This window comes from Zalophus californianus, chromosome 12 (assembly GCF_009762305.2).
Source record: "Zalophus californianus isolate mZalCal1 chromosome 12, mZalCal1.pri.v2, whole genome shotgun sequence".
In the NCBI taxonomy this organism is placed as follows: Eukaryota; Metazoa; Chordata; class Mammalia; order Carnivora; family Otariidae; genus Zalophus; species Zalophus californianus.
In genome coordinates this window covers 83,888,291-83,911,877 of record NC_045606.1, presented here as the reverse complement: position 1 = coordinate 83,911,877, position 23,587 = coordinate 83,888,291, and the positions used below count along the sequence as shown (strand labels likewise).

The 23,587-nt window shown below is 51.4% G+C and overlaps 1 pseudogene; it reads left to right on the top strand.

The window, feature by feature from the left end:
* Positions 1 to 5,428: 5,428 nt before the first annotated feature.
* Positions 5,429 to 5,951, top strand: LOC113911320 (annotated as a pseudogene).
* The last annotated feature ends 17,636 nt before the right edge of the window (positions 5,952 to 23,587 follow it).

Here is a 23,587-nt window from a genome sequence, read left to right as displayed (position 1 = left end):
CTGCTATCTCGGGATGGGTTCCTGTGACACTAGACCCTGGTGTTTCCTGCTCCCCACCCGGAAACCAGGGCAAAGAGGGTTTCAGGGTTCCCACAATCCCTGGCTCTGCAGAGGTCCTGGAGCCGCCTGACAGACGGAGCAGCCTCGTTTATGAGGAGCGCACAGGCTTCTCAGAGACCCGGATCCTCAGATGAACCCAGGATGATCCACCTTGGGTCAACCCTGCTCCCCCCGTGCCTCATGCTGTAGGGTTTGTGCACCCAGAATTTCTTGGAACTGAAGAGTTACCCAGACAAGGGATTTAATATTAGGTTAAAAATACAGGGATATTTCCCTTCTGGCTCTGTGTGTGGGGTGTGAGTGTACGTGTGTATGTCTATAATGGTTTTTTCTTTAAAGGCTGGACACTTCTGTGGAGCTGGGTTCCTCAGAACCCTTTGGGCCTCAGACTTGGCTCCTAGGACCTGGTGTCAAGCAGTCAGGGGTGGCAGGGACAGACTTGGGCTCCCTAAGAGAAAAACGGCCCTCCTGGCTGTTCCTTCATTGATGATTAACTAGGAGAGGGGCTGCTGCAGGAGCAGTGGGGTTTAACCTTCAGGTCTCTCTCAGCTTCACTTCCTGTGACCCCTACCTGCTAAGAGCAGAACAAGCAGCTCCCCTGAAAAAGCTTCAGCCTAGATTCTGTTCTCTTTGGTTATATAAACAGTGACTCGGGTGCCTGCTCCAGTCCACTAATATGCACTTAAAATGTGTGGAACAAAGCTTTTAAAGATGCACCTCTAAATATTTCAAAAGAAATACATACTGGTAACAAATCATTCCAAACATATGTGAAAGTCTTCTATAAAGCCTTCCAGAGAGGATTCAGAGATAATGGTGACATAAGCAGTGGCTGAAGAGGGCTTTCCCTTATCCGCACACTGGCCCTGAGAGCCCCTGGGGAAGGAAACCTGGACTTGGCCCCATTTCACATTAACTGCTTTGTGAGGCACCAAGAGACGAGCACAGAGCAAGTGGCACAACCAATGCTGGCCAAGCCTTCAGGTCATAGGTGAGTGTTCTTTCCATGAGTTCATGCTGTGCCAAGCCTTGTGCCCATCCCCAACACTTGGGACTGTGGGCACCAGTGTCTGTGTGAGCCTCATCCTGCTGTCTGGGGCCCCTAGGAGATGCCTCTGGGTTCACCCTGTGAGCCTGACCCTGTGACTTCTGTCAAGGGATCACTCCATGGGCTTGGTCCCTGAGGGTCAGGTCTTTGCCCACGCACATCCCCATGTTCACTGATAACCATGTCATCAACCTCTGGGGCCTGCAGTGGAGTCGGAATATAAAACTCAGATTTAGCACAACCCACCCCCTAGAGCAAACAGAATGCTATCCACACATTTTACACAACTTTCTAGTAGCCATGTTCTTTTAGAACAAAGCAAACTTTTTTTTTACCTCAACATATCCAAAATGTTTCAGTGTATAATTACTATTTAAAAATGAGCATTCTATTTTTGTACTAACTCTGAAGTCCAGTATGTGTTTTACCGAGCACATCTCAATTTGGACACTACATTTTCAATGTTTAAAGTGGCACCTCGTCCTAGCAAGGCAGAGTTGTGTTAGGGAAAATTTTGCACTGCTTGTTCTTAAATTTAATTACAAATAAGACGAAAAATTCGGTTCCTCGGTTGCCACCCTTCAAGTGCTCAATGGCCACAGGTGGCTTGTGGCTCCCTACTGGACAGTGCCGCCCTGGAGGCCTCCAGGTACAGCAGGAATTTCTTGGAGAAGCAAATAAATCCCCAGAGCGACAGTTCCTGGGAATGTGGACAGAACCCAGAAGCTCCCACTCCGCAGAGGCTGTTCCGGGCCCACGCGGGCTTGGAGGGGCGGGAAAGCGGACCCGGTGTGTCGGGTGCAGCGGGGCTGTTGGGGTGGGGGCGGCCCCCCGGGGCCCCGCCGCGCGTGCAGCCCGGAGCCCGCGAGCCACCGTCCCCCCGCCCCAGCCGCGGGCACTCCGGGGTTCCTGGCCGTCGTCTGCGGAAGCGGAAGTGGCCCACCCACGAGCCGGAGGGGCTCGTCCTCGAGTGGGTTGGGCGAAGGGGGCGCCGAGAGGCGGGCGCCGAGAGGCGCGGCCCACCCCCGGCCATCTTGCGCGGCGGAGCGGGCCCGGTCCGGCCCTGCCTCGGACACCAGGGGGCGCCCGGGCCCGCTCCGCCGCTCGGCCCCCGAGCCCGCAGAGCCGGGCGGGGCTGGACCCGAGGGCCCCAGGGGGTCCTTCCCGCCGGAGACCCTCTGCCCCGCCGGCGGGGCCCGGCAGCTGTGGGAAAAAGAAAACAGCGACGCCACCGAACACTGAGGCCGGGGAAGCGGCCCCACCCGCAGTCACCCGGCCTTGACCCTCCGCGCCGCTTGCTCCCTCGGCCGGGCTCCTGGTGGCGGGCGACAAATGTGGCTGCTTAAGCAAGCAAGGGCGGGTTGGAAGGTCAAGGCGGGGCCCCAGAATTCCGGGGAGGCTGTACGACAAGATTTGGGAAACGAGAGGAGCTGAGGGACTCCGGAGACCCGGCATGAGCAAGGCCACTCGAGGCGTCTCACCATCCCTTCCTCCCTGCCTCACGTGCGCACGATGGAAAAGCCCCAGCAGGGGCCAGGGCCCCCTACAGGGGGTGGGAAACCAGAGAGGAGGGCGGTAGACCTCTTCCGTGTGGTCACGCGGGGGGAAGAGCCCCCTTCAGCGCAGAGGTGCCAGAGCCTACGCGCTCACTACCTCTGTGCCAGGCCACCGCAAAGTCCCGGGCAGGGGGGAGGCGGCTCACTCCGCCTCCCCCGCCTTCCCAACCCACCTTTCAGGCAAGGAGCACTACGTGTCACGAAAGCGCCACAAACCACAAAGAGGGCCTTCCTATAAGATGGGGCTTGATCAGGGCCCCTGGCTGGATGGGAAGGAATTGGATCAAGGCTGAGGGGAGCAGGGCAGCCCAGGTAGGGGAGTGGCGGGGGAGAAGGGGACGGAGGAGCGGCTCTGAGGGGAAGGTGAAGGGTTCAGGCTGGCCTGGAGGTCCTGATGGCGGGAGAGGTTGAATGGTGGCTTGGGGCCATGTCAAGCATCGGAGGCATGAAGCACGGGTTCGGAGGAGAGAGAGAGAAGTAGGGTGGGAAATTCAGTTCCTACTCTCTGCCATCCTAGCTTGAGCTTACATTTGCAAGGTCACTTCATGGTCCAACATAGCTGCTAGAGCTCCGGAAATCATATCCCAAGTTCTAAGGCAGCAGAAAGAAGGAAGGAAGGAAAAATAAAAGGTCCTCGTCTCCCACATGACAGCTCCTTTTCAGGAGGCTTTTTGGATGCCTCCTCTACACTTCCACCTCCTTGGCCAAACTGAGACACATGGGCACACGTTGGTTCGAGAAGTGGGGAAATGAAATGTACTGAATGCATTGTCCCGTTGAATAAAATTGGGGTTCTACTAATGCAATATGTGGATCTTATATTTTTAGAAAGTGTTGGAATGAGTCAGCTCTTAAAACATTAGGAAACGGGGCGCCTGGGTGGCTCAGTCGGTTAAGCGTCTGCTTTCGGCTGAGATCATGATCCCAGGGTGCTGGGATCGAGCCCCGCATCCAGCTCCCTGCTCAGCGGGAAGCCTGCTTCTCCCTCTCCCACTCCCCCCGCTTGTGTTCCCTCTCTCGCTATGTCTCTGTCAAATAAATAAAATCTTTTTTAAAAAAATTAGGAAACAATTGGAGAAATTTGAAAAATGGCAATATGACGATATTAAGAAATCATCATGAAGTTGATGCTTTTTATGGGTGACATAGGGATTGTGTTTTATATCCTCGTGTGTGTGTGTTCAAAGACTACCTTTACATACTGAATTCATGGATGAAATTGCATGAGGTCTGGACTTGTTTCAAAATAATCCAAGGGTGGGAGGAGTGGTGATCGATGAAACTAGATTAGCCATGTGTTCTTTGTTGAAGCTGAATGATGGGTACATGGGAGTTCATTATACCATTTTCTCTACTTTTGAATAGGTCATAACATTTTCCTCAAAGTCCTACTATTAAGTAAAAGTATTGAGATTCGTATTTTAAAAATTGGGGTTCTAAAACACTGGAGGTCTATTATGAAGGAATCGTGGAGGTTGGCTTTGGGGATGCTCAGAGCAGTCTCTGCCAGTCGCTGGCAGCTGAGCTCAATTCCTAATGGACAGAGATTGTCTGAACGTTCCATGATCTGTATCCTCCAACAGGCCTGGACGCTGTCCTCCTGGCCATGGTACCAGCTAGATTCCTCAGTTGCCTGCCACTTACTGGATCCTGCTGTATGTCCAGATTGGCATCATAGGCCTGAGAGGAAGGGGGTTTAACTGAAGGCATTGAGACCCAGGCCCAGGTCCCAAGCAGTTTATGGTTTATTTGAGCAGACAGTGTGAATTCAAGGACACCCACACTCCACGCAGTCATGCCAAGAGAACAGGTGGCAGGTTGTTTCGGGTGTGTTCCTTCAGCAAGAAGGTTGAGGCCATGGTGATCAGGAAGGGGGCATGCAGGAGGCAAGGATGAACAGGGCCTGGACTTGACCTGATCTGGAGACGAGGCGCCTCTGTCTGGCGAGGGGGGCAGGATTGGGCAGCTGTACTGAGGGGCATGTCTCAGGGGCTGGGGGAAATCTACAGCTCTGTGCCTGTTCCTGGCCCTGGCCAAGGAATTCAGTCTTCAGGGTAAAAAGGCAAGCCACAGGGTCTCCCCGTGGATAACGACAATGATAACAGCAGCAACAACAGCTAATGTTTTAGGGTTCTGGGCCTCGAGCTGTGGGCTTCATTTACAGCAAGGCTGAGAGGCCGCTGTGATCTCCCTGCAGTGCACACCTGTTGCAGGTGCCTGCCCAGCATCTGTTCCTTCTCCTTCTGGGATCAGTCCTGCCATGCTGTTTGGGGGACCTATCCCTCCTCACTCTCCTCCATGTGGGTTTTGGAGGCTAACTCCCTCTTCCCCCTCCTTGCAGTGTGGGCCCCCTTGACCCTGCTGGCCCATCAGGCATCCTGCTCTGAGTTCAGAGAGGACCCATAGCTGGGATTTCTGCTGAGACCACTGATAAAGAGATCCTTTTCTCTCTGGGGTTGCTGAGCTGCTGGAGGGGAGCCTGGAGCCAGGCTGGACAGCCTGCCTGAGAACCTCCTCCCTGGACTTTTTCTTCAAATGAGAACATGAAGCCCCTTTATTGTTGAAGCCAAGTCACACTGGCTTTCTGTCATTTGCCATCAAGAATCCCTGGGCACCTGGCCCCAGTCACTGAGTTGCCGCTGGGGACTCAGCAGCCTCCCCTTGAGCCCCCCTCGCTTCCCGACGCTCTGGCCGCCCCCCGCCTGCCTTCTCCCGCTGCCGCCTTCTGCAGGCCGTTTCCACTGAGGAAAAGGAATCGTATCGTATGTCTGCTATCCAGAACCTCCACTCTTTCGACCCCTTTGCTGATGCAAGTAAGGGTGATGATCTGCTTCCTGCTGGCACTGAAGATTATATCCATAGAAGAAAGAATTCAACAGAGAAAAATCAGGAAGACCCTTACTACTGTCCAAGGGATTGCTGATGATTATGATAAAAAGAAGCTAGTGAAGGCGTTTAAGAAGAAATTTGCCTGCAATGGTACTGTAATTGAGCATCCAGAATATGGAGAAGTAATTCAGCTACAGGGTGACAAGCGCAAGAACATATGCCAGTTCCTGGTAGAGATTGGACTGGCTAAGGACGACCAGCTGAAGGTTCATGGGTTTTAAGTGCTTTTGGCTCTCTGAAGCTTAAGTGAGGATTTCCTTGCAATGAGTAGAAGTTCCCTTCTGTCCCTTGTCACAAGTTTAAAAACCTCACAGCTTGTATAATGTAACCATTTGGGGTCTGCTTTTAACTTGGACTAGTGTAACTCCTTCATGCAATAAACTGAAAAGAGCCATGCTGTCTAGTTTTGAAGTCCCTCATTTAAACAGAAGTCAAGCCGTAGGCGCCTGACAGTGTCCGGCCTGAAACCAAGCAGTAATGTGATGTTTTGGTCCAGCACAGAGCCCCAAGATCACAGATGGCTACATCTGGCCAGAAGCTCCTCGGCTCTCCCTCTTCAGAGTTCCCTGCCCTAAGAGAATGTCACCACCTGAACAGCCCACGGTGAAGCTGAGAGGTCAGGATGGGGTAAGGCAACCGCAGCTCTGCTGCTACAGGGAGTCATTGGTAGCCCAGAAAAGATCCCTGGTGTCTCCAACCTGACCAGGTGGCCAGACTTTCGAGCGGCCACCTTCCCTCTAGTAAGGCGTGATAGGACATCTGACTTGCCACCAAGGTCTTTTTGACCAGACCTGTCCTAGCTAATCGATGTCCAAACACCAGAATGTGAGGCCAGCCTTCATAGGAGTTAAACTTTTGACAAGGGAACAAACTTCACACTGATGTATCAGTCATGTAGTTTTAGCTGTAGAGTTTGCAACTTCCTGGCAGCAGCTGCCCAGTGCCGTGTGAAGTAACAGACTGGTTTTGGTTTATTTTTTCCTTCAGTTTTAATGTTATGTAATGTATTTAAACCCTTATTTAAATAAAACTTGTTTTCAGAAACAAAACAAAACCAAAAAAAGAATCCCTGTGTGCCTGGGTGGCTCAGTCGGTTGAGCATCTGCCTTCGGCTCAGGTCATGATCCCAGGGTCCTGGAATTGAGTCCTGCATCATTGGGGCTCCCTGCTCCGTGGGAAGCCTGCTTCCCCCTCTGCCCCTCCTCCCACTCATTCTCTCTCTCTCTCTCAAATAATAAGTAAATAAAGTCTTAAAAAAATAAAATAAATAAATTTAAAAAAAGGGAATCCTAACTAATATGCACCTCCATCATTCAAGTGAGGAAACTGGAAGGTGCAGTTACAAGCCTGAAGTTATTGGATCTGCTTAGAATCTATAACAGCCATTCCCTGGAGCCTTAGAAGACAGAATTCCAAAAATGCAGAAAAAAAGGTTAGGTTTAAGCCAAAGCCTTATATAGAAGATGATGGCCTCCAATGAAGATAACCAAGTGACTCTACAAATTAACTCCACTCCCTACCAAAACCCCCAAAGTGACAATAAAGGTTCACAGAAGGGGCAGGAGCTATAAGCCCCGGAACAAAGGGAAGGAAAAGTAGACAACAACAAACAAGAACACAAAAGCATTGCTGGAGCCTGGGGAAGAGGTGCAGTAACCAATATGATAATTAAAAGCAAAACAAAACAACAAAACTCTTCTCATCAAAACCCTATTCCTAAGCCAGAAGGGAAGGAAATGAAAATGAAAAAAGCGACCCAATTTCCTACCCTACCCCCTCCCCATGGCTGGTGGCCCCAGGTTCCTTTGATCCTGGGGGGTGACTGAAGGATATAAAAGGAGGAGGGGTTGAATTCGCTTTTTCATTTCCCTCCCTTCTGGCTTAGGAATAGACTTTATTATTTTTTTTTAAGATTTTATTTATTTATTTGACAGAGAGAGACACAGCGAGACAGGGAACACAAGCAGAGGGAGGGGGAGAGGGAGAAGCAGGCCCCCCACTGAGCAGGGAGCCTGATGCAGGGCTCAATCCCCGGACCCTGGGATCATGACCTGAGGTGAAGGCAGATGCTTAAGGCAGACTGAGCCACCCAGGGGCCCCCCAAAAATAGACTTTAAAACAAAATATGTTACTAAAGATAATGAGGGACATTTTGTAACGATAAAAGGGTCAAGCCATGAGAAGGCATGAAGGGAAAGAACAGACAGAATCGAAGGCAGAAAATAGACGATTCAACAGTGACAGTTGGTGACTTTAATACGCCGCTTTCAATAGTGGATAGAACAACTAGGCAAAAGATCCACAAGGAAGTAGAAGACTAGAACAACCCTATAAACCAACTACAGCTATCAGGCATCAATAGAGCCCCCCAGCCAACAACAGCAAAATACATACTCTTCTCAAATGTACATGGAACATTTTCAAGGGTAGCCCACAGAAGAGGCCATAAAGCAGCCTTAACAAATTAAAAGGATTTAAAAAAAACATAAAATAAAAAAATAAATTTAAAAGGATTGAAATTGTACAAAGTATGCCCTCTGATCACAATATAGTGAATTTAAAAATTAATAATGGAAAGAAATTTGGGAAATTAACGAATCTGTGAAAATTAAAAAATACTGTCCTAAATAACCAATGGGTCAAAGAATAAATCACAAAGGAAATTAGGCAATTCTTTAAGATGAATGAGCATGAAGATAGGACATGCTGGAACTCATGGGATGCAGTAAAGCTGTACTCAGAGGAAAAATTATAGCTGTAAATATCTACATTAAAAAGGAAGAAAGATCTCAACCCAATAATCTAAGCTTCCGCCATAAGATGCTGAAAAAAGGAAGAGCAAGCTAAACTCTAAGCATTCAGGCAGAAATTAATGAAATAGAGAATAGAAAAATAGAGAAAATCACCCACACCAAAAGTTGGTTCTTTGAAAAGATCAACAAACTTGACACACTTTTAGCTAGATTAACTAAGCAAAGTTGAGAGAGGAGTCAAATAACTTTTTAAAATCAGGAATGAAAGAGGGGCATTACAATTGACTTGAGAGACATAAAAATGATGCACAGGGGATACTGTGAACACAACTTAGATAAGTGGATGAAATGGAGAAATTCCTGAAAAGACACAGACCACTGACCCAGGAAGAAATACAGAATCTGAATAGACCTGTAACAAAGTGCCTCAATTGGTAATTTTAAAACCACCCACCAGGGCGCCTGGGTGGCTCAGTTTGTTAAGCAACTGCTTTCGGCTCAGGTGATGATCCTGGAGTCCCGGGATCGAGTCCCGCATCGAGTCCCGCATCGGGCTCCCTGCTGGGCAGGGAGTCTGCTTCTCCCTCTGACTCTCCCCCCTCATGGGCTCTCTTTCTCTTTCTCATTCTTTCTCTTCCAAATAAGTAAATAAAATCTTAAAAAAAAAAAAAAACACGCACAAAGTAAAGCTCAGGTCCAACCAGCTTCACCGGTGAATCCTGTGAAGCATTTAAAGAGAAATTAATACCAATTTTTTAAATTCTTACCAAAAAATAGTAAAGAAGGGAACACTTTTCAACTCATTCGAGGAAGCCAATATTATCATGATACCAAAACTGGACAAAGATATCACAAGAAAAGAAAATGACACTTTATACAATTTTACATGTCAATTATAACCCAATAAAACTTTTTTTTTTTTTTACAAAAGTGAAAGAAATGGGGTGCCTGGGTGGCTCAGTTGGTTAAGCAGCTGCCTTCGGCTCAGGTCATGATCCCAGGGTCCTGGGATCGAGCCCCGCATCGGGCTCCCTGCTCAGGGGGGAGCCTGCTTCTCCCTCTCCCTCTGCCGCTCCCCCTGCTTGTGCTCTCTCTGTCAAAAAAAAAAAAAAAAAGAAACTTCCTTTAAAAAAGTGAAAGGAATACTCACCGAATGAGAGGATTATTTGCAAATCATTTATCTGATAGGGGTTTAGTGCTCAGAATATATAAAGAACTATTATAGCTCAACAATAAAAAGACAAATAACCCAGAAGTGCCTGGCTGGCTCAGTCGGTAGAGCATGCAACTCTTGATCTCAGGGGACTGAGTTTGAGCCCCATGGTGGGTGTGGAGATTACTTTAAAAAAAAAATCTTAAAGCAAAAACAAAAAGACAAAGCAATTTTCAAAATGGGCAAAGACTTGAATAGACATTTCTCCAAAGAAGACATGCAAATGACCAATAAGCATATGAAAACAGGCTCAAAATCATGAGTCATTAGAGAAATGCAAATCAAAACCATCAGGAGATACCACTTCTCGTTACTAGAAGGAGAAAGGCCGAAGGGCCTCTAATAGAAAAGGTGGGCAAGAACCAGTGCTGCCAGCATGTGGAGAAGAGAGAGCCCTCATACACTGGCTGGTGGGAATGTAAAATGGCATAACCGCTTTGGAAAACAGGCTGGCAGTTCCTCAAAAGGGTAAGCATAGAATTACCATACATTCCAGCAAGTCCATGCCTAGGTGTATACCCAGGAGAATTGAAAACATGTAAACATGTGTTCACATAAAAACTTGTAAGAAGTGTTCACAGCAGCATTATTTATAATAGCACGTAAGTGGAAATAACTCAAATGTCCATCAGCTGAGGAAAGGAAGAACAAAATGTGATATATATCATATATATGATATTGGTATGGTATTGTATGATATACATATATATATCTCCATGCAATGGAATGTTATTCATTTCATATTCATATTCACTGAAAAAAATGAACTACTAACATGCTGTAACATGGATGAAGCTTGCAAACACTGTGCTGAGTAAAAGAAGACAGACAAAGAAGGCCACATATTGTAGTGAAATGTGCAGAATAGGCAAACCCATAGAGACTTTGGTAGATTGGTGGCTGCTGGAGCCGGGTGGAGGGAGCAGTGGGAAATGACTACCAATGGGTAACAGGTGTTTGGGGGGGGTTATGAAAATGTTCCAAAACTAGATACTGTCATAATTGCATGACTTTGTGAATATACTAAAAATCACTGAATTGTTGGCTATAAAAGAGTGAATTTTATAGGATGGGAATTATATCTCAAAAAACGTTATAAAATGTAAGTAGAAATAGCTCTCTTGATGAGATGAATGGGCTGTTTTTTTGCAATTATTTTTTATAGCTATGGTGTTAGGACAGAATTCAGGAATAATTTTAATCCTGTTTTTCATCTTTAGCGATGTAAGCACCAACAAACATAAATAAGAAGATGGTGGGAATGGAAAGGATTTAGATATAGCAATTTCAATCGATTCTTTGAATTCTTTCTGAATTCTAGGCAAAATTGTAATCTATCATCACAAATTGGTTTTAATGGTCTATCTGCTGACAAATCAGTTCTCTAGTTTGCTGAAAGCAATGAACTGGAAGTTACCTGAGTTACAAAAAAACGTTTTTTAACTCAATTGCTAAAGTTATTCTGTTTATCAATTGTGGCAAGTATACTAAGAAAACTTTGCCAAGACGTAGAGAATAACTTATCAAATATATCAAAGACTTATCAAATATGTTAATTATAACTTTTTTTTCACTTTTAAGAACTTGCTTAACTGATCATGTTCAGAAGGCTTGGGAAAGTGAAAACATTTTAATGATTTTATTAACACAACTTTTTAGAAAATGCCTTATATGTCACACATTATATATTTATACACACACACACCATATGTGTAACACACGCACATGCACACATGCATAATTTCTTTGTCAAAACCTTGAAACAACAGATTTGACTATTCAATTTATGGAAAATATTTACTATATAGCCCAATTCTGTCCTCGAATCAATCAACCAAATCAGACTTACTTTTTGTCTGAAAAAGCCTGATGTCACATTTCAATTCAAATAAAGGCTTTCATATGCGTTTGGGGAGGGCACGCCTGTGTGGCTCAGTCGGTTAAGCGGTTAAGCGTCTGTTGATTGGGGTTGTTGGTAATAAGGGAGGATGTGGAGGGGGAGGAGCCATATGGGAAATCTCTGCACCAACCCCTCAGTTTTGCTGTGAACCTAAAACTGCTCTAAAAAATAGTCATAATTTTTTTAAGAATTGTCATAGTTTTTAAAAATTAATAATTTAAAAATTTAAGGTAAATCCTTTGGTCCTTCCTACTTTTCCCTACTCTGTTTCCTTTCCCAGAGTACAGCCATTATTTGGAGCCTCATGAGTGCTGTCCCAGAGAGGGGTCCTGGGTATGTAAGCATAAAGTAGCAGATTCTTTATATACAAATGGAAACAAATTCTACGCACTGCTCTACATCTTGCTTTGTTTTCTGTAGTAATAATTCCGCATCAGTATAGAGAGAGTGGCTTTGTTCTTTTTAAGAGCTATATCATATTCTATTGCATTGAGCTATATATATATTTTTTTAAGATTTTATTTATTTGACACAGAGAGACACAGCGAGAGCAGGAACACAAGCAGGGGGAGTGGGAGAGGGAGAAGGGAGCTGAGCAGGGAGCCCGATGCGGGGCTCGATCCCAGGACCCTGGGATCATGACCCGAGCCGAAGGCAGACGCTTAACTGACTGAGCCACCCAGGCGCCCCTGCCTTGAGCTATATTTAACCAATTCTTTATTGTGTCAAAGTTCTAGAAGTTCTAGTTGGTTCTTTTTCATATCTACCATGTCTATATATGTATATAGAACACCTGATAAATGCATAATAAAAAGTAAAAAAAAAAAAAAAGAGATACATATCTTGGTGGGAAAGACAGACCCAGGACTGGATAATTGACTTTGCAGACAGGGCAAAGTGGAGACACAGGCAGGGCAGAGTGGGCCCCTGGTGCTCAGAGAAGGCTCCTGGGAGGAGGGAGGCCTGGGCTGAGTCTTACAAGGGAGCCACAGCTGGGGAGGGGGAGGGCATGTGGGGAGGGGTGACATCTCAGGCTGAGGAAGAGGCCTGAGCGAAAGCAGAGAGGTTAGGACAGTGTGGGGGGAACCACACAGCGTGACTTTCCCAATCCTGCAGTGGGGGGGGGGGCACACAGGGCCGGGGACTCGACCCTGAGACACGGTGACCACGAGTGAGACTGAAACTGGGTTCGATATGTCATGTGCAGGACAAACGGGGGCTACTGTGCAAGCAGGGAGCCCAGCCAGGGGCTGCCCTATCGTCTGGGAGAGGGGGGTGTTGGCTTGGACCAGGCCAGAGGCCAGGCAGACAGATGCAAGGGGTCTACGTACCGGGTGGAATTGGAGAGGCTTCGTGATGGGGGACGTGCGGGGTGGGGGGCTGGCTCTGGCAGGGGCACAACTGGAGGGCAAGCAAGCGTTGGGGGCGCAGGTTTGAGCCTGGTGAGGGGGCCTGTGAGACCCTCTGGGGTGTGGGGAAGCCTTGGGGGTCCTGGGGAATCTGCCTGACTGCCCAGGTGGAAGACTGGGGCCTGCGGTTGGCCTCCCAGCAGGAGTCAAGATACCCAGCTCTGCTGAATTATTTAGCCACTGCCTGTCAGCTGTGACTGCATTAGCAGGGCCTTAGAAGGGTGCTAGAAACCCTGGCTGCCTGGGGACGAGGGGCAGGGGAGCCCTGAACCTCTGGGGAGAGAGCCCTCCCTCACTTGCCCCTGAGCTGGGCTGGATGACACTCTCCCTGACACCCTCCCTCCTGCCTACTTCCAGGAGGCCTGAAGCCCGGCTCGGTTTGGTGGGGCCTGGCACCCTGGGGGGGCTGATGAGAATGAAGCTCCAAAGGCCGTTTGTGTCCTCACTCCAGTGCAGGGTCTCGACTCCCACCATCGTCTGCTTGTCACCCTGGAAAACAGTTCCCCCACCAGGCCCACGGTGGTGGCACTGGGCAGGCCCAGGGCAAGGTGAGCAGTGGAGGCAGGCCAGCCAGGTGCAGGAGCCTCTGGTCCTGAGCCCTGGGGCCCAGAGTTGAGCAATCGATGGAAGCTCTAGACCTTAGTGAAAGCCTCAGCCAGGGAAGACCACTCTGGTCATACAGCCCCTGAGACCCCATCTCTGCTCCCACCCTGGCCTATATCCATCGTGAGCCCAGAAATCAGTCACGACAGGTGTCAGGAGCTCCGTTCAGAGCAATCTTGGGGCACACTCAGGGCCATAGTCGGGGGAGCAGGAAGTGGGCTGAGCTATTGTCTTTCCTGAGGGTCGTGGCTTCTTTGAGGTCACATGGCTGGTCACCTACAGAGCCTGGCCTGGCCCCCTTCCCTTTAGTATCACACTTCCTCAGTGTCCTCGAGCTACTCAAACTCCAACTTGCCCCACCTGAGATGTGCTCCCCCACTGAAGTCTCCCTTCCCACACAGGCCTATCCGTCCTCCTGCTGGTGGCCTGATTCCTGGAGGGCTCTTATCTCTGGTGTGATGTGTGTTTAGGTGACAATGCCTTCTCTCTCATGGCGAGAATTACAAGGTTCCTAGGAGAGGCATTTTGGGGCAGCCAGGAGCTTCCCATTCAAGGGCAGCCGCTGGAGACAGGTCATAGGCCCCAGGACAGAGCCTGAGTTTCTCGGGGACATCCCAGAGCTGCAGGGGGAGTGAAGGGACTCGGGTGGCACAGAGGGGAGGCAGGGCCTGCACCTCTGCCCTTGGAAATGGAAGAGCCGCTGGCTGCCTATAGTCCCAGGGTGAGATGAGCTGCCCGTGGCCTACTCCCTCCCTCCACCTGGGCCTGAGGAGAATAGCTGGGGTGTGAGCAATGCCCCCTGCCCCCCTCCCCCGCCTGCCCCCTGCCCTGTTCTCCTCAAATCTTACAATCATTCAGGCCTACGTGGTTCCAGGTCATGTGCTCAGGAGCCTCCACAGCTGGGCCACTGAGTTCTTCACTGAGTCTAGCCCGCCAGGGTCTGACAGTGGCCCTGCTGTGTCCCCCACCACCAGGTGCAGCCCCCACTGGGGCAGAGGCCAAGTCCCGGGGCCCCAGAACGCCAGGGCCAGAGGTAGCCTCAGAACGGACCCGCTCACTGCAGATGAGGAAACAGGCCCAGCCCAGAGAGGCCTTGTCCCCGAGCGAACTGGTCCTTAGAGGCTCCCCGGGTCATTTCCTAGCACTGCCATGTTGGGGAATCCTCAGAAAGAAGAGACAACATGAACAACTGAACACTCGGGATGTCAGAAGAGAAATAACTTGTTTGAATTTCTCTTCGATTTGAGGGAGCGACTAAGGACCAGGAAAAGAGGAGGGGTCCAATGGCTCCACCACAGGGTGGAGTCTAGAGGGCAGGGGCCCCCAGGCTCGGGTTACTGTCCCACTCTGGAAACAGGGCGCAGGGCCAGCCGGATCGGTGGCCATTACTAATGCATGTGCCGGCTGTGGCCATGTCAGCCTCCCCAGCTGGGTCCCAGCGGGGGCCGGGGTGGCTGGGGGTGGGGAGGGTGCTGGGGCCTGCATTCACCCCGGCCCTGGCCCCAGCGACAGCCCTGGGGAAATGCCAAGACCCGCCTGAGAGGACCACCAGCCCCCACGGTCTGAGAGCTCAGACCAGCCGAAGAGGGGTCAGGCGGAATCATGGTCCAGGGCTCTCGGTGATGCCATCCCCTGACCCTCAGAGCCTCTGTGCCCAGCTGCCTGCCCTAGCCCTGATACCTTCTCAGATTTGAATTTCATGTTTGCAAGGGAAATGACCTGTTCTCCTGTCAGGGCCTCTGCCCTGGCCCGTCTCCTTGCTCTTCCAGAGGAGTCCCTCTAGGGCCAGGGGCAGGATGCTCCCTGGATCCTGAGCACGTGGCTTTCCTGGGCTGGGCCTCGGTGTCCTCACCTGGATCCTGAGGCCTTCGGTGCGATTGGTACATCTGTCTCTCTGTTTATACCCCGCCCTATTGCAGAAAGGATTTGGGGCATTCCAGTTTTGCATCTAGTAACCCACCTGGTCCTGCGAGATGCAGACAGTGGGTTACTGTGCTGTCCCAGGGGCTTTGGCACAGAGTTTAAGCGACTTGTTCAAGCCAAACAGAACTCATCCAAGGTCACACACCAGCCTCCTTATCGCCAGCGCAGGGTTCTTTCCCCCGGACTCCTATCCTCGCTATGAATAATTTGCACCGGCCTGGCAGGGCGGTCACTGACCACATCGCTCTTCTCGCTTTTCTGGAACATCAGTGCCAGCCTCTCTGCTCTCCCTCGGCCAGCTCTGCCACCCACCCGCTCTGGCAAGCTGGAGGACCCGTGTGTTCTAAGTTCTCGGTCAGTTCTTTCCCCTCCTGGAAGGAAGACGGCCAGATAATGTCTCTGTCCTTGTCAGGTGGGCATCTCATGCTCCCCACGCTGCCTTGTGTCATCCTGATCAGAGTCACATTCAAATAGTCATTCTTTCGGGTCTGGCCCACAGGTAAACATGAGGCATTCACACACACACACACACACACACACACACACACACACACACAAACACACACTCATTCACCAATGATAAAACATCTTTAATTCATAATTTGACATTTGTGATAGCAATGGTAGGAGGAAACGCACCTTTGCACCCTATATGCAAAAAGAAAAGTGTAAGTAAATAAACAGCATGTTTGAGAAAATAAACCTTAATTGATATCCTACAAAAGTCATATTCAAGGTTGCCTTCAGAGCTATGGCAGGGAGACCTGACAAGAGAAATTTGCCTCCCCCTCAGCTGAACTCTGGGTCCTGAGTCTCCTCTGAGGGAACTGATCTCAGAGCCATTTGGGTACAGTTGGAGCTCTTGTGACCTTCCTCCATTTACGCTAAAGGAAATCATATCTCCTAAAACAGAGGCTCTGATCTGATCCTTTGTCTCCTTCCAATATGGAGAGCCCCAATGGGCAGTTTGTCGTCAAACCTCCTCACACGCTGTTGGCCTCCCTGAGGTTCAGTCTGTGGTTCAATGTCTGGCTCAAGCATCAATCCTTGGTGCAGTTGGCCACTGACAGACTGGTGGCCAGGATTTTCTGAAATCCAGGGCATGTTCTGAAAGGAGCATCTGGCGGCTTATATAGAACAGGGCTGTGGGTACACAGTCTCTAAAATACCAGACTCGATCGTTTCCAGGTGCTTCAGAAATATACCTGACAACTATTTGAAATAGCAAAACATTAGAAGCAAACAAATGGCCCCTGAATACACTGTGATATATTTACATCATGCAATCCTCTGCAGCTGTTAAAAAAAGAAAAGAAATGAAGAATTTCTCTACCTCCTTCTATGGAATGACCTTCCAGATATATTAAATAAAACTTAAAAATTTTAAGGCGGAGCTCTCTCTCTTCCTCTTCTTTCTTTTCCCTTCCCCTCCCGGAACAGCCCGTGAAGTGGGCTGAGCAAGGTAAGTGTGCAGGTAAGGAGGGCACTGGTGCAGGAGGGCGGTGGCTTGGGGTGTCAGAGCAGGAACGGGGAAGGAGGGCCTCCGCAGAACGGGTCCTTTCACCCGCTTAGGTGTCAGAGCCTGAACCGGATGAGATGGGCATTGCCAAGGGAGGCCCACCTATTACGGAGTGTCAGAGGCCAGACACAGTAGGAGGGCACTCACATGGGAGGGCGGACTAGAATGCAATGTTGGAGCCCAGTAGAGGGGAGAGAGCTTCTGTTCCATTGAGGCAGCCCTTGGGGGAGGGGAGGCTGCCATGTGAGATTAGTTATGTACAGGGATTCACCAAGTAAGTCAATATTTCAAGAGTAACAGGAACTGGACTTCTCACTGTTGGGCGAGGGAGGTACAAATACGTCAAGAGGGAAAACTAGAAAAAACTGTGAAGTCGGAAAGCTTGTGGTTTTTTGGCATGTATACATAACTATAGAAATAAATGTGGTTCAGGGTGCCTGGGTGGCTCAGTCGGTTAAGCATCCAACTCTTTTTTTTTCCCCAAGATTTTATTTATTTATTTGTCAGAAAGAGAGAGGAGAGAGAGAGAGAGAGAGAGAGAGCATGGGCACAAACAGGGGGAGCGGCAGGCAGAGGGAGAGGGAGAAGCAGGTTCCCCGCTGAGCGGGGAGCCCGATGCGGGGCTCGATCCCAAGACCCCAGGATCATGACCTGAGCCGAAGGCAGATGCTTAACCGACTGAGCCACCCAGGCATCCCAAGCACCTGACTTGATTTCAGCTCAGGTCATGATCTCCGGGTCACGAGTTCAAGCCCCGCGTTGGGCTCCAGGCTGGGGGTGGAGCCTACTTAAAAAAAAAATAACATAAAAAGATAAATGTAGCGCTACATATATACATGTTTCATCTACAGATTCGTGCCTGCTATGCTCCATCCCACTGAGTCCGGTCTGTGCGGGGGATGATGACAGCCAGGTCCATAGCGGGTCACTGTCACACGTCCATGTGACATCTGGCTGTTCGTACAGAACCTTCAGACAGCATGGCAAGAGTTTCTGGTGGCATGCTGACAACGGCGCTGAGGATCCCAACCTTCAGGACAAGTGACGTGGGGTTTTTAGAATGATGTAAAATAATGCTGCTGGAGTGACATATTAGGGGACTAGAGACTTGAACAAGCCCCTTCAGGGTTTCGTGTAGAACCGCATCTGGGACGGGCTGACTACCCCAACTGGAACATGTTCCCCCAGAGCCAGGGAGGGGGCCCAGAGGAGCCACATCCCTCCAGCAGAAATCCTCTGGAATCTTTGGCAGAAGATGCATCCTTCCCGCTGGACACCGTAACTCGCATGAGAAAGCAGTGTCTGGGTGGTGACGGGTTCACAAATCCTCAGTATCACAGGGCTCACTGGAAAGGGTGGAGTGTAAAGGGAGAGGGAGCTGGGTGGTTTTTCCCGAGAGAACCGAGGGCGACCTGCTCCAAGGTGCGGTCCGGGCAGGTGGGGCTGGGGGAGATCTCTGCTGACTGAGTGCCTCCCAGGTGACCTCCCAGTGAGGGTGAGGTGTCCCATTCAGAGCGAGGGGTACGACGGGACAAGGAGCAGCTTATGGCTTTTTTGACATGGTGGCTTTAGGGTGCCCATTGGGACAGGCAAGTGAAGATGTCCGTGAACCCGTGGGAAGCGGGGATCTGAACCTCAGGGTGGAGGTCTGCCTGGAGCCACAGTTAACCGTCCACAGTTTATGGTGCTAGTGGAAGTTGGGGCTGTAGGTTACACCTCAGAACACCAGCTGTATTTGTTTCCTGAGGTTGCCATAACAAATGACCAGAAGCAGACAGTTTAAAACAATTCTCTCAGCGACACCTGGGGGGCTCAGTCTGGTGAGCGTCCGACTCTTCGTTTCAACTCAGGTCCTGATCTCAGGGCTGTGGGCTCAGGGCCCACGTCAGGCTCCGCACTCAGGGTGGAGTCTGCTCGAGGATTCTCTCCCTCTCCCTCTGGCCCTACCCACTCCCCCCTGCACGTCTCTCTCTCTCTTTCTCTCAAATAAATAAATAAATCTTAAAAAGATATGTAAAACAGGTCGCCTGGGTGGCTCAGTTGGTTAAGCGACTGCCTTCGGCTCAGGTCATGATCCTGGAGTCCCGGGATCGAGTCCCGCATCGGGCTCCCTGCTCGGCGGGGAGTCTGCTTCTCCCTCTGACCGCCCCCCCACCATGTGCTCTCTCTCTCTCTCAAAATAAATAAATAAAATCTTAAAAAAAAAAAGCAGTTTATAAAAAAAAAAGATATGTAAAACTGTTCTCTCAGTTGTGGAGCGAGAAGTCCAAAATCAGGCTGTGGGCCGGGTGCTTGCTCCTGAGATTCAGGGAGAGACACTGTTCCATGCTTCTCTCCTGGCTCGCGGGGGCTGTCGGCCACCCTTGGTGCTCCTTGGCTTGTACAAAGTCGCTCCAATCCCTGCCTCCTCTGTCACATTGCCTCCTCCTCCACTGGGTCTGTCTCCTCTGTGTGTCTCTTGTAAGGACACTTGTCACTGGATTTAGGACCCACCCGGATAATCCAGGATGATCTTCTTGTCTCAAAATCCTTAACTTGATTGCATCTGCAAAGACCCTTTTTCCAAATAAGGTAACATTCACAGGTTCTGGGGATCAGGATGTGCACATATCTTTTGGGGGCGGGCACCATTCAACCCACTCCCCCAGGCTTTAAGAAGAAACAGTCAAGGACCCTGAGAATAGGAGTCAGGCCCCCGTGGGGCTGGGCCGCTGATGCCAGGGGGCTGCAGACAGCCCCGCTCGGGGAGGAGAGAAGATGGGAGCGCGGATTTCTACTTTGTTTGAGCGCTACTTCTACTCCTCGGGTTTCCTTCTCTGTGATTCCACAAAGTCTGTTCTGAAAGTTCTAGTCGGTCTTGGCTGTGCTGCCGAGAACCTGGTTCTTGGGCCAGAGTAACAGAGGGGGTTCAGCTCACCTGGGGCCCAGGCAGAGGCAGCAGCCTTCTAAGCGAGAGACCGGGGGAAGGGGAGTCGGGAACACAGTGCGGTGGGGCAGGGGGTCCCACCTCCCGGATGCCTTCTCCCAGGCCAGGGTTCTGTTCCAGCAAGGAGGGTGCTGTCCTTTACACCAGGCTCCCAGCCTGGGCCGCCTCTGGAAGCTGGTGGTGCTGACACAGACGTAAAGAAGGCAGAGGAGAGACGGCAGTGGGGCTGGGCTGGGGTGGGGTGGACAGGGCGGAGAGACGGAGTCCAGACCCTGCTAGTTCTGGGTGCCTCCTGAAGGCTGGGAGCAGCCCCTCCCCCCACCTCTGCAGCCCCGGGGGCTCCTGGGGCGCCGGGCAGATGTGGGCTGGTGCAGTGAAAGAACAGGTCCAGGGGCGTCCAGTTGCCTCAGTCGGTGGAGCCCGCAACTCTTAATCTCAGGGTCGTGAGTTCAAGCCCCATGTTGGGCATGGAGCCTACTTAAATTAAAAAAAAAAAAAAAAAAAGGGAAAGAACTGGTCCAGGTGGTGCTGAGGGAGGAGGAGATGCCAGGGCCAGACCGAGCTGAGCTAACTCTCTCTCTCAGCTGGGGGCTGCAGGCAGGACAGGAGCTGATACCCCGAGAACCTGGACAGAGCGGGCAGACCACCTTCCAGAATGGCCTCCAGAACCGCAGCTCCCTAATAAAAGAAGATGATAAGAGTGCCCACCTTCAGGACAAGCGTGTGGGGAGGAAAGTGGGCTATTACTGTGAGGGTTTTAGCACCCACATATTAAGTGGTCACTAGTGATAGTAACCATTATAAGCACTAGAAGTTGGAAGTAGATTGATGTGGTCAGCAAGGAAAGTCTAGCACCCCTGCAGACAATTGCCCACCCTATGGCCTGGGGTGATAGGAGCAAGGGTTTGGGGAGTGGCACCAGGAGGTATTGGGCCGATGATCCATCTCCTGGGGTCTCCCCACCTAGGAAAGTGGGAGCTCAGCAGGGCAGCCCCTTGAAGGACTATCTTAGTGAATCTCACTACTCAGGTCAAGGGCGGCATCAGGCAGACCTGTGGGTGCCCTAGCCAGGAAGGCCCCCTTGTTCAATTCTGATTCCCCAGGCCTGAGGGTGCTTTCCCAAAGAACTCAGGCAGGAGATGCCACACCCTTCCTCATGCTCAAGATGCCCGACTCCTCCCTGCCTGCTCCTTGCAGGAGGCCAGCGGGCAGAACTTCAGGAAGTTCTGCTTGGTACCTCTCCTAATGCTCTCATGCTGGAGGCCTGGCAGATGGCCTGGTGTTGGGCTGGGAGACACAGGCAGAGGGTCTTTTGGTAAAAAAACAAAAAAACATATCGGGATTGAAGGTCCCTGTCCAGCTCCATGGTGACAACTACAAGCCCTTGATTTTGGGGGGTCAGGCGGCAGGGGAGGGACCCAGCTGCCACCTGGAAGAAGATAGGGCTGGTCTTAGAGCTCCATTCTCAGCCTCTGTCAACTTCAAAAGCAATTTCCTTTATTGCTGGCGCCATCGGCTGGAACCCTGGATGAGCAAATTAATGTTGGAAGCAGGTGGGCAGTTAATACCCGCGGATGGCTTTGTGTTCTCTCAGCGGTAAACAGAGATAACCTGAACTCTAAACAGTCAGCTCCAGGTTGCTGCCCACATGCCCCCCCCCCCGCCAGCTCCTCTCATTCAGCAGGTGACATGGTGATGGGCCTGCTGCTTCCAAACACCCCAGACTTTCCTTGACTCTGCTGAGATGCAGGGCATCCCACACGGAGCCGATCAGGACGCTCCCAGGACAGCTCCGCTGTGGGGGCGGGGCTCCTCCCTGCTGTTCTCCCAGCCCCTCCCCTGCTCCCAGCTCTCACCGCCCCCTGCACAGGATGTCTGTAGTGCTGCAATTGTCGTGAGGAGCTTGTGACGCGAGGCCTCCAGGCCAGGCTGCAGGACGGAGACCCTTGGGTGCCCCAGCTCTGGCCCCCTCCACCCCCCCCCCATCCACCTGGCTGCTCCTCCCTCCTGCTGGGCCCTGACTGGCTGCGTGGGGCTGTGTGAGGCCTTTGTGCAGGCTCCTGAGGCGGCTTAGCCCACCTTCCCCCTGCACCAGCCCCAGCCCTCTCCCGGACCCAGCCCGTGCCCATGGCCCTGAGGGCAGGACACTGTCATCCCTCAGCAGGCCCTTCCAGGGCCCCTGCTCCCACCTCCCAGGGTGCCCCGCGTCATCCGAGGCTAACCACATGGAGGCCCCAGGACAGGCCCTACTGGTGCCTGGAAGTCCGAGGACCACTTACTATGCTTTTGAACCCCTACTACGTGTGTGCTGATGCCCCACATACCCGGGCTGGTGTCACTGTCCCAGCAACAGCCTGGCCAGGTGCACACTGCTGTCCCCAGGTACCTCGGGTAAGGAAACAGGGATGTAGGGAGAACTGGGGTGAGCTCACAGGCACTGAGGGGTTCCCTGCATTTCCTCCCCTTTGCTCCATCTAGCCTCTTAAACTCATGTCCCGCCAGGTGTAGGTCAGGAAATAGGGCACCTTGCAGGAGGCCAGCCGGCAGGACGTGGGCTAGTTTGAAGTGGAGCAGTCTGAGCCCTGAGCTGGCGCTTGTCCTCACCATAGTGTCACGCTGCCTGGCCCCCGGACCTGCGGCCAGTCATGGAAGAGCCACACTGTGTTCAGTCTGGGACACGTGAACACGGACCCTGTGTCTGGAAGGCCTCCTTCCACAAAGCCCTGGGTGCTCCCTCCTCCCGCGCCCGCAGCCAGCAACCTCTGGGGCCTTCGTGAGCAGTTCCTGGGGATTTCTAGCCGACTCCTCCCTGCCTGCTCTCTCTGCTCCAGTCCATCCTCCACCTCCTGCCAGGGCAGCTGCTCTCTCTATGCCAAGGCCCTTCACTGCTGACAGAATCAAATGGAAAGTTCCCAACCTCCAAGACCCACCATGGCTTTATTTCACTCCCACCCGGACAAGTGAGGCTCCCACCAGACAGGCTTCAGGCCCCAGACCCAGACTCCTGGAAAGAGGGGCCTCTTCCAGCCTCAGGAGAGTGCTCTGCGCCTCCCCGCCGCCGCCCCCCCCCCCCCTGCTGCTGCAGGAGGGAGAAAGCACTTCCAGCTGGGGGAGTCAGGGAAGGCTTCCAGGAGGAGGCAGCTTTTTAAGGTGGGTCCTAAAGGATGGCAGAGCTGGGGGTGGGTCAGGAGGCATGGGGGCAGAGGAGTTAGCATGGGCAAAACCGAGGCAGGAAGCCTGGGTCTCAGGGCTGCTGCCCAGGAGGGGAGGCAGTCATTCAGAACAGCCCCTCAGAGCACAGGAATGGGCACTGCCAATCCCTAAAACTTTCGGGAGAGGCCCGGAAGGCCTGGCATGAGAAGTAGGGGGCTGATTGAAGGACTGCAGAGCTAACACCTTCCTAAAGGTGGGGGTGTCAAAACACCTGGAGAGTGACGGCACCTGGAGTCTCGTTCCATCACTGCATGTTACTAACCTGGTGTTACCTTGGCCAAGTCACTCCTGACACCTAGTCCCAGTGTCCTGATCTGTAAATGGGGGCAAGGGGAGGGTGCAAATCAAACCCGCAGTCATTTTTCCCACGTTTTTCTTAGCATTAGAGCCTGGAAACTTTTCCTTCAAGGAGATCTTTCTTGGAAGTCCTAAGGACTATGGGTGAAAATGGAGCCATGCACATAGATAGAGGGAGAGAAGGAGCCCAGAGGCATATCAGCCTCCCCGCCTTGTGTCTGCGGTAAGACCGGTTGACAATCACTGGGTTTGGAATCTGTCTTGACAGTGACCCCTAG